This window comes from Rhopalosiphum padi, chromosome 4, assembly GCF_020882245.1.
Source record: "Rhopalosiphum padi isolate XX-2018 chromosome 4, ASM2088224v1, whole genome shotgun sequence".
In the NCBI taxonomy this organism is placed as follows: domain Eukaryota; kingdom Metazoa; phylum Arthropoda; class Insecta; order Hemiptera; family Aphididae; genus Rhopalosiphum; species Rhopalosiphum padi.
This window is the reverse complement of record NC_083600.1, coordinates 31,505,655-31,517,919: the sequence shown is the minus strand read 5'-3', so window position 1 is coordinate 31,517,919 and position 12,265 is coordinate 31,505,655. Positions and strand designations below refer to the sequence as shown.

The window sequence follows — 12,265 nt, the reverse complement described above, 5'->3', positions numbered from 1 at the left end:
GAATTTGTATATCACTATAATATTATTATTATATAATAAATCAGAGAGTGGCCAATAACTTTAATTATTTTATTATGATGTTCTGTGGCATATTAAAAAAATCTAATGGAAGGGACACTAATTTAAAAAAATAAAACGGTTGGATTTGTTGACATAGCTGATTTTCTAGATTCGGTTTAATTTTGAAGTCGAAACAAAAGCATAATAAAGATTGAAATTTTCCATTGATCTTACGTTAAACTTTAAATACTTTATTAAAAAATAATACATATTTTAGACAGTGAGCGAGCTGTAACATGATAATTATTTTGGGCTTATAGGGTGATTAGAGAATGGAAAACAAGGACCTTATAGGTTTCATAATCAAATTAATTCACGATGACGTTGTAATTTCCAATTAGGTGTATATGCGTTATAATATATTAAATTCATCAAAACGAAAATATGACATAATGCAAATATATTTATATTATGATTATTTTCTTGGATGCAATCACGTACAATTTCTGAGGGATGATAAAAAGTACTGTCTGGGTAAAATATGTAATGAGGATGTGTACTTAAATTTACGTATATTGCACTGTAATATTATAATACCTATAGTGGCTAGTACAAGTATAATAATATTAATAATAATATTACCTATAAATAATAATGATTTTATTTATGATAGGCGATTTAAGGTTTGATTCGTCTAATTAGTACATTGTTATAATTTACTGTAGATAAACAATGACAAATATTTATGTATTCATATCGATATATTTTTGAAATTCATAAAGGGTAATTGTGTAAAAGGAAAACAATTGCGTTAGCTTAAATTATGATATTACTATTTAATGATTTAATAGTTTTAATACAATATAATTTAAATTTAAATAAAAAAGGAAGGTATATGCAATGTGTGGATGCAATACACATATTTGAAATTGGATGTACGATATATTATATAAAGAGTAAGAAAATTGGTAGATTTCATAAAAATAACAGGTTTATATATTGTGTTCATTGCAAAATTAAGTGCACAGCTAGAATTTATAAGATTGACATAGACTTGTAAAAATATTGTATATATAAACAATAATTTTGGACTAAACGTGGTCATACGAGTTTTTTCCTCTCGTGCGTATATCGTTCGGTTTTTACGCTTCATTCGGATATCGGTGGTGTAAAACTAGAATACAATACGGAAACAACAAGCGCAATAATAATTGTTCCCTCTCCTGACCACGCGAACTGTTCAACTATGATCTCTAGGCGACCCCCCATCACGACCACACTATTATAATCTGTAGGTAAATAATATATATTATTTTATTGCGCCCACACTGCTGTAAAAAGGTCTAACGTCGTGCACCGGCGATTATATTATTATAAGCGAATCGAACCGTTAAGAGGTTGTCTGTTGGACCGAGAAAAATATCGGGTATGCCTGGCTTTGGAGATCCTGGTGGGTATCAGCGGTGGTCGGGTAACCGGGGGAGGGTTTACTGCTCCCCGAGGGTTATACGATGCGTGCGTGTGCGCGCGCGTGTGTGTGTGTATGCAGTGTATACTCGTATACCGCGCGTGCTATTTCCCACCGCCACTTCCGAATGCTTTACGGATAATGAGCCAATTATGTATTATATCATTGCCGGTGCGAGAAACACTGTAGTCGTCGTAGTCGTATATTGCGTTTTCTGTTATTATTATTATTATTATTATTATACAAACAAATCTACCACACACTTACCCCTCTGTATTTTCCTATATACTTCCCTCTCCAGAACGCGTACACACAAACACACGCATTTAATATAATATTGTATTTACTATTATGCGATATATGCGCGAAGTCGAAGAGAGCTGCTCTGTTTGGCGGTGTCGAGGGCTCGCTCCGTTCATCCGTAGTATCATCATCCACACTGCGTCGATCCAACGTGCGTATTGGCCGTCGGTACTTATTAGTCCGTAAAATCAGCTTTCCGATCGAATCTTTTTTTGTTTCTATCAATTTCAATAGTTATTACATTAAGTAGTCGTTATATCATTGTAAAACGGCAACCTGGGGTAATATATATCATAATACGTACCTATTATTATTATATTGCTCAAAAATCATCATGTATACGTATTATAATAGATTAGGAAATCGCAGCCATACATAATAATATAATAATTATTATTGTACATAATATTATGTATACTATACTAGTGTATCCCATAGCTTAATGTAATTAATAGTCATCGTATACTGAACTTACTGCACACAAATTATAGGGTACCACTTTTATTTAATATAAAATAATATTAGAATGTCTAAATATGTATAGATAATATTTAATGTATATGATATATTTGTATTGCTACTTTATTCGCTTTTTATTGTTTAGATTTTGATTATGGATTTTACGTACTTGCGTGTATTGTTTACCGTCTAAAGATTTTTTTAAATAAAATCACCAAAAAATGAATTTTTCATTATGATACGAGATATTTTTTGATATTTTTTTAACCTTTCTTTTGTAAATTGCTACTTAACTACAACCATGGCCATATAAATTAATATGCTTATTTTTCGAAATCCACGATAAATTTGTACTATTTTTATTATTTTTACAAACTTGGATTTTCTAACTACGGTCGAGTAACGCTGACACTATTGCTCGCAGGTGTCGTGTATTCGCTTATTTACAGACAAGCGTGACTCCTAAAAAAAAACTAAATAGCACCATCGAAATTTGACATGCGAGCGTGACTGCGATACGTGTATTAATAACATTATACTTTTTTTGTGAATAACCGAAAAATGACAGGTGTTGACGCTTTTAACCTTGTTCAAATACTCTTGGCAAAAATATTTCTCCAGTTTGTGTTGTTGTGAGTAAGTCAATAATAACTCGTTAAGGCAATTTAAAAATATATTTTATTTTTTACAGATCATAATTATATTATTAGAATTATTTATGCAGGAATAACTATCATAACATATTATTTTGGGCCAGAAACTTTTTATTTAAATATAAAAACAACTATCGTCTGTAAGTACACAATATCATATCTCTTATAAATTCTGCGCGTACTTTTGATTTTGAAGAAAATTGTTGTGCGTGTTGATACATTTTTGCGAATTATTAATATAAGAAAAAGTATATCGAATAATTAGAATAATGGTATTAGTGAATTGCACAGTACTATATTTTCATAATATCGTATGCGCTCAAATCTGTTCCACCTGTCCTAGAGGCTGAATTATTTAACAACGTATCGAATAATTTCTAATGCAATTTTTTTCCTGTTTCAAACGATATGGCGGTAATTATACATCGCGAGCATAGTTTTATTGGTTGTTATTAAAATACCGGAGAGAAGCTGTTTGAGAGCAGTACATCAAAAGCATGATACCTACGGAAAAAGCAGACGAACTACTTTTGCGGGTGGTGTGCGAGGAAAAGGGGCGAATAACAAACGATCAGACACGTTTTCCGACATTTTTGGCGCGTGGCGGCTGTGGTGGTCAACTGCAACACGATAATAACGTAAGAACGCAAAAGGAAAATGGCATAGTATTGTGCTCTTGAAGTCGCGGGGGCGTAGGCGGGTGGCGTGAGTGTGTTTGTGTGGAGGGAGAGGATTTGACGACGACGATGAAAAAAAAAAGGCCGAGTCTCCGGGGACATATAAAAAGAACGGACAAGCCGCCGCAGTCTACACACACACACATACACAAACGTTAGCGCGCGCGCGTATTATATGTATATGCTCCCGGGGCTGTTATCCATCAATTAGTCAGCCGACCACCCTCCTGTCACACCGTCTCGGTGCGGTGAAGTAGTTCCGTGCACGGGAGCGCAAGAGGTGCAGGTTGCCATCTATATATCCACCGGATGTATACCCTCCCCTCCGCCGTCTAGGACTAGCAGCCGTCGGCCAACTTGGCGATGGCAATAACGACGGCGGGGTTGAACGTTTTGTAAAATATGTCCTTTTCCGTGTCCCCGTGAACGCGGTTGTTTTGCACGCTGCACCTCGTCGACGTGGCACCAGAAATCGCGTCCAAACTATTGCTTCGTAGTATTGAGGTGGTCCCGTGTACGTGAGTTTATCCGTCGACATACCGCATTTAAGTGGATATTTCGGCAACATATTTTCCCCCTATTTGTAAGGGATCAAACATAAATATAATAGTCGATTTTAACGAAATGCTGTAAATAATTATTATTTAAAAATTAGTTAGTCCTATATGGTGTTGCCTGTGACGAGTTAAACGAGACGACGTCAATGGGTTTATAAGGTCTTAAATTTCATTAAATGTAAACTACACACATTTTTAACACAGTTATTAGTTAGTTGGTTTTGACAAAATATAAAATACATATCTAAAATTATATACAATTATAATAACTATTTTATTTTCTGTAACTAAAGACTCTACAAAAAAAAATAAATAATTTTTGATGATACAATATATCTCTATAATATGACCCTTTCTATAGAATGAAATTTAAAAAATTGACTTGGAAGTAGAGAATTACTTTTGTACCAACAAGCAGATGATAACGGTAGACTTGGCTGCGAATCGCATAAACATCGCCTTTTTATAAAGTTTATAGATGAATATTTATTTAAATGCTATAACAGTTAAAAGTATTTTACAGGCATTCATATTCCCATGTCATTGCCGTTGTTATTGTTGTCATGTGGTGTATTTTTACAATATGTATTAAAGTATGTCAGTACTGAAGATCGGTTGTTATTGATTCTATAATGACTTTGAAATAAAACCATTATTACATATTATATATTATTGAATTTGTTTTGGAGAAAACGGTAGGTACACATATTTTTGAATAATATAATTATATATATTTTATAATTTAAGATGCTAAAACTTTTTCCGTGCGTATTATCTTTAAAAACAAATATATCTTTTTGATTGTCTAAAAAACATTGTCTATTACAAAACTATTGTTTTTGTATACACATTCGTCTATAATAATCAATAAAATATAATTTTGTAATTTTACTATTAACAAGAGATTTAAACATTAATCTATTTTCCATTCCATAGTCTTTTGTATTATAATTTAAATACAAAACTATAACCTGTTGTTACTTACTTATTTATTCTTGATATGTTTATATAATATTTTATTATCTGATTTACATATTAACTCGTTGCCGCACACGAGTATTCTTATAAAGTTTGTACAATATTCTATTAAGAAATATTTCGTTCATATTAATAATTATATTCTCTGAAATACTGAATTGTTACTATTAAAATCGTTACATTATTGTACATTTTAACCTTAACAATAATAATATATATTTAGTTTGTAAACCAGTCATATTTAGAATGTTTAGATAATATGTAGAATATAAATTTACTGTCTTAAAAAAAAAATTATAATAATTAGGGTAGTTAGACTTCGGTTCCCTATGTCTGTGCCATAATCGCTGTATTTTTAATTATTCCAATAAGCGATATTATATTAAAACCAAAAGTCCAGAAAATGTAAAAAGTGTTTTAAAAGTATATTATTTGTTATTCCAACGTCATACATTTGTTTTTTGTTTGCGAGCTTATTGACTAATATTCTTTTTTTCTAACGTTTTATTATACTTGTATCATTGTTTGAACACATAAGAGTATACTTTTTTTTAAATTAAATACAACTCTTAATTCTACGATAAAATCCAATGCAAGCTACCAACTTGCACTTTTCATTTTTTTGTTTCACTGTTAGTACAATCATAACAAACATACGGAGCATTATATAGGCAATTTAGCTACACTACCGTCATGCGTCCATTTTCTGGTATTTTATTATAATGGTTTCATAATAATATATTTTTAAATTGTTAGTATTTGTAACCATTGACAGCTAATTATAATATTTCTATAAATTATTGTTGTATCCTCAAATTTTAAATTTTTTTATAATTTAGTTATCGATAGTCAAATAATAATAAAATTGATACCTATTGTAAATATTATTTTTATTTTTTTCCCGTGATAATAAGTTTTTAAATATCCATTTTCAAACGTTATATAAATTAAGTGGCCAAATCCATTTGAACGTAATCATTTGGTTACTTTAAAAACTACTACATATTTTGTTTTGTTATTATTTGAAAAATAATGCCTAAAATATACACACATTTCGGCTGTTTGTTAATATACTAAGTTCATTAAAATTGTGTGTAAAATGTGATACTTTAATGCGAGATACTGGTACAAAATAACATAATATTATAATGACTTTGAAAATTGAAATGTATTTTCAAGTAAAAATATTTCGACAATGCTTCTAAGAAATATGAATAATAATAAGGGAGATATTATTATATGACTCTAATATGTACATAATTATATTATACCTATATGGGATATACGTCATGTTATTTTGTATTTGTATACTATAAAAATAATTCTACCAATATTAAAAATATATAAAACAATATTTTTTTAAATACCTTTAGTTAAGGTAACCATATTAAAGATTGTATAAATATATTTTTAATTAAAATAAAAATATTATTTAAAATGTATATTTTCTTAATATTTTAATGATATATAATATTTAAAACTGACATAGAGTTTGTTTATATGGTTTATCATATTATTATAATTTTATCAATTTATACTAAAAATATTTAAACATAAATAAATTCAATAAAACGGTTTTTTTTTTGATTAATTATCACCTCAAATATTTAATAGTGAAAATCAATTAAATTTATATTATAATAATGTAAGTTGTGTGTTTTTAATTTAACTGGTGCGATATGAGTTATGAGACGTTTTTTATGAATACTACGACATATTATTTTGTAGTTTTTTATATTTAAAAATAATTTTATTTTAATAGAATATCTTAAGTATTTTCGAGAAAAACATAAAATGTATTTTTTATAACCTCTAGTTAGGTAATAATTGTTTTTTTAGTTTTCACGTTGGTATCGAAATCCATGAAAACTAGATTTATGTATTAATAAAAATAAAAAATATATAATAATATAATAATAATAACAACAGCATATGGTTTTAATTGAGTCTGTGAAAAATGTGTCGTGGTTTAGTATTAAAAAACATAAATAATCCGTTGTTTTAACCTGCCCTTTCCCCGCATTTTATTATTACACCTTAGCGTAACCTTTTATTTTTTCCACATAAAATTTTTCCACCCCCAAAGGCTTGGCTCGCAATAACTCAAATCTACCGCACTGCATGGCCACAGGTGAGAACGATAAATCCCCAGAAAGTCCTAATTACCGCTTTAAGTAGTTCACGTTCTCGATACGTGAAAAACGCGTGCACGTCATATCCCACTTGGGAGCCTTTCATACGGATTTTTATTCTTAGTCAAATCTACTTAACTGATGTAATAATAAGCGAAGGTATAATATTTATATAATATTATAATGTAAAGTGAAAATATATACCTATATATTATTATATATTATTATTTTGTTGTTTAACGTTGTTAATTTTATTATAATATCAACATTTATTTTTAGAACTTAAATATCGTTATTTTTTGTATTTATTTATTTATATTTTTTATTTTTTATTTTCGTAAATCGATTATTTTACAGTATTGAGTATTATCAATGAAGAACATGAAGAACACAAAGGTGCTTGACACTTTTGTCAAACATGAATCATATTGCTGAATGATACTGTTATAATTATTAGTAGGAAAGCATCACAATATACATTTTAAAAATACGACGGAAATATTATAAATTTATAATACGCTTATAATATATATTATATATAGTATTTAACCACGTTTATTTTCATAAATTCCTACCAGCCTACTATATATGACAGTATATCCACCTATGGTCTAAACTGTATTACATACATAACTATTTGAATACTTAATGAAATGTAATAAATTATTAATTCAACTTTGAAAATTTTTTATTTAAATTAACTCAATTAGTCTTTAGATGTTTGATAAATTCAGAGGAGCTACATGAGACCTTAATTTATTCTCCACTAGAGACTTTTTTTTAGGCTACTTTAAAAATGATTTCGTATTTACAATAATAAACAATAACATATAGTTTATTTTATAGTTATTAGCCGTCGTTTTTTACTTCTTATCCATTATAAATAATTTCTTCTTGTATTATAATTCTAAATTTATTTGTGTTTTTTTGTGGCTTAAATTTAAGTAAAACGATAATATGAATTTCTAATTAATAACTAACTGTCAAAATTCATAAATATTAAGTTTTTTTTATAACTAAAAGGTTTTTTTTATATATTGAAATTTAGTATACCATTAACGAAGTTTCCAATAAAAACTTATAAAATTCTTGTCAAATGTCAGTGATCCCTATTCCATCCGTTGAATGATTTTATTCTAGCTATTTATAGCTAAAATGTAAAAACTTATTTTTAAAATAAATCTTTAAATTTTGTAGGTAAAAATAAACGTATACTTCGGTAACGTAGTATTACGGAAAAATACTTACAATTATTATACCATCTCGTCTTTTTTGTATTCAATTATTTGTTTAAAAAAATATTGCATGTACAATAAAAAAAAAAAATTGTAAATCAAAATAATTATTTACAGTTTATAGAGTTTTATCGTTATTCTGCAGTGTTAGCATTATGGGAAAAAAATAACACACAGTGATCTGCTATATATAGTATTATTTTAACGCACAATCCATGTAAAAAATAAAAATAGTGGGTAAATAGTTACTACGTAAATTTTCTATGGATTGATTTCAACATCTGAATATTTAAAAATTAAAATTATTGTATTAATGTTTCAACTATCGTAGTATGATAATATTGATAATATAAGAAACAATTATTACTTATCTAATTCTTGAATGATAATCATTGTAAAATATTAAAGTTATTTTATACTTAATTTTAAACTTTATTAGAGCGTATTATGTAATATATTATTATAAAGTATATTATATTTTAACTGTTATGAGTACTTTACTTACAGTAATTTTAAAATATCAAATATATTATAATAAATAAATAAACAATTATTTTAATGAATTATCCCGAAATAAAAATCCTAGAATTCACTAACATTTTATTAAATTTATCTAACAGACAATTATAATTATACGTATTTACTTTTTTCAATAATTGCCCCATTATATCATATCATGAAAATATCTAAATTTAGCTAATTTTAAAATTAGCTATATATATATTATACATAGCTAATTTTAAAATTAGCTATATATGTATTATACATAATTAATTTATGATGATTATTATTTTAATATTAAGAATATCTACATCAATCTATTATAATATTATATTATAACATAATACAAATACCAAGTTTTTTCGTAATTTATTCATAAATTTCCTATAAAAGTAATCATTTTTTTTATACTATATATACAAAAGTCAACCTTATATTAATGAAATTAATATTTCTTTCTTTTAAAATTTTGCATTAAAATTATATTTATAACAACGGTACTAATTTGATATAAAAACCACCCTCTATTTAGTAGATTATTGTAATAACTTCGTTTAATTAAAATATAATTTTCTAATTATCGCTATAACAGTGTTTATTTTATATTTATACTCATCCAAAATTAACCATGATTATATTATTAAATAATACATCCAAAAATAATGAATAATAAATTATACAATTGAGTAAAATTATCATGAACATTATTTAAATTGAATTATTATTATTATTTATTTTATAACACGTATTGGAAATAATATATCATCACAGGTTCATACCTATTTTACGAATAGTCCATGAAAAATTAATTTAAGAAGAAATAGAGGATTAACTTTTACAATACATTTTACAAAATACAAGTATAATATAATTATACGTAAGAATGGAAACGTTTTATGGTACGCAAATTATTGTTTCATCTCAGAAAAGTGGTGTTTTGGAGGGGTGTTTGAATTTTTTAACTCTTAAACAGTTTGTCGAATTGGAATTTGCTGACAAATGGGGGTAATGAAATTTTTAGTAGGTTGACCCGTATAACATAATATCTAGGTAATATGTCGTCTGCAAGGTATCATTTTGTTACGTATGTATTATATTATTTAGCGCATATCGGTGTATTATTAACGTTGTGCCATTAAACATAATGTGGGCTATTTTAAAATATTCCGAGAAATATAATATATATATATATATATATATATGTAAAATATTAATGTATACAAGACACATATTGTATATTATATTTTACAAGTAAAAAATCGATATGAACGCTTATAGGCATCTATATGGCATATATCATAATAAAATATAACGTGCATTGTTTCGTTCACTCTGCATGTGTACGGAAATCGTACTACCCACAGCTGGAGCAGCTGTCCTACGACGTTGGATTTTGGAACGAATATGCGAGGGTTGTTTATTATACAAGGACCCCTCCTAATGATATATTTTTCAAAAGCCAATAGTATCGTGTTTATTTGGTATAATAATCGAATGGATTCGTGTTCTAACAAAACGCTGAATATGCGCATCTGTGAGAATATCATTTAATATTCAAACATTTAGTACCCTTTTTCGATTTATTCTACTATTATACTATTACGTGTAATATATTCTATTAGAGATCTTCACAATTATTGAAAAATTAAATAACTGAAAAAGGATTTTAATCCAAAAGTAATACATACCCTTAACGTAGTTCGTAATCGTTATAATACCCGTAGTCCGCGTACCTACACATGTAATACTATCTTAATATTAATCGCGATTCATTCAAACTAATTTATGTTCGTTTTATATAATATTTGGTGTTTTAAGCGAATACAAATAAGTGGTAGAAGAACGAACAATTAGAACGAAAAAAGTGAGGGATATGGCACATTATCGTACGACAAATTAGATTTTGTATAATAATTTCCGTTTTTTTTTTCAAACTTTTTTTCGCTAACTAATTTGAAAAATACTAGGTATTTTTTTTACTTTTGATCCTCTTAAATATGAATTTGTACTGGGAATTCCTCTGGTGATATTGATAATTTTATAGCTCTAAAAAGTGGCGACAGACACAAAGAATGAAAGATATAAACACATTACTGCAAAATCAATACATCACTCTGCACAGAATCTTAAATCAAGCCCTCATGTTGTTATGACGGATCATTGAGCACAGACTGTACACTTTGAAAAGGTTGTTTTTTTCAAACATTTTTCATTTATGTTTGATAATGTTTACTGTGAAAAAAGATAACGAGATCTATTAGACCATAATATTATACCATTCATATAACATGGTCTAGTGCCGGATCGGAATCGCTGTTCGAATACGATATAGTCGTCAGGATTGAATTTGATAAAAAACTAAATTATAGTTACATTATGGCTTTACTCGGATTATTTCACGCAGAGTGTACGATTCGGGCGTTGACTTACTTACTCTATGTTAGTAATTTTGATACAAGCTCGCCGGCGAGTTTTTTGTGATCATAAAGTGTTTGTGATCAAAATAATATTATATTGATCCCGCAGCTCTTATTTCAATACAATATATCACAATATACACACTTGTATAACAGTTTTATACGCACATTAATTGAATATTAATATTATATATTGTACCTACCGAATAAACCATTAAGAATTATCACCTCCATTGTTTTATTTAATAATGGATTTTTTCAAATTATGATTTTTGGAATTTTCAAATATCCTTAAAATGTTTTAAAAAAACGTTAGAATTGTTGTACTTAAAGAGCAGTGACGTTCTAACTGATAAATTTCCATTTTTACTCTAAATTATTCAGTGGATTATTATTATTTTTTTTTTAATTTGTATCATCATAAGTAGTATATATTATGTATTTAAAAATTTCAAGAAACAGAATTTTAATAAATTAAAAAAAAAAATTAATTTAATATGCTTGGTAATTCACCCTGTAAAGTTTGTAAGCATTTTGTTTTAGCTTTTGTAGCGTTATTCTCTGTTTGTTATTGTATTTTTCGTTCAACTGTAGTCATTACCGTCCGTTATTGTATCAGTATTGGCATGGGTTTAATTTTTATCTTTATTACTCAAATAATAAAAAAAAAAAAAAATGTTTTTTCTTTCTTGTTATTTTTTATTCTTTGCCATCGTCGCAGCGACTATGTTTAAACAACCTATCTATTATTATATGTGTTCACATTACTTTTTTATTATATTTTGTTGGTTTGGGAGCTAATTGCCGAAACAGTTTTTCTTTTAATTTTTTTGGTATACCCTCGAGGCCAGGTCAAAAGATGAACAGTACACTTGCTGTGGTGAC

General features: G+C 27.5%; 1 protein-coding gene across 1 annotated transcript in view; it reads left to right on the top strand.

Annotated features, from left to right (window-relative positions):
* Positions 1-12,265, top strand: part of LOC132930121 (neurotrimin-like) — a 171,030-nt gene that overhangs the window by 24,524 nt on the left and 134,241 nt on the right. The window lies entirely within an intron of this gene.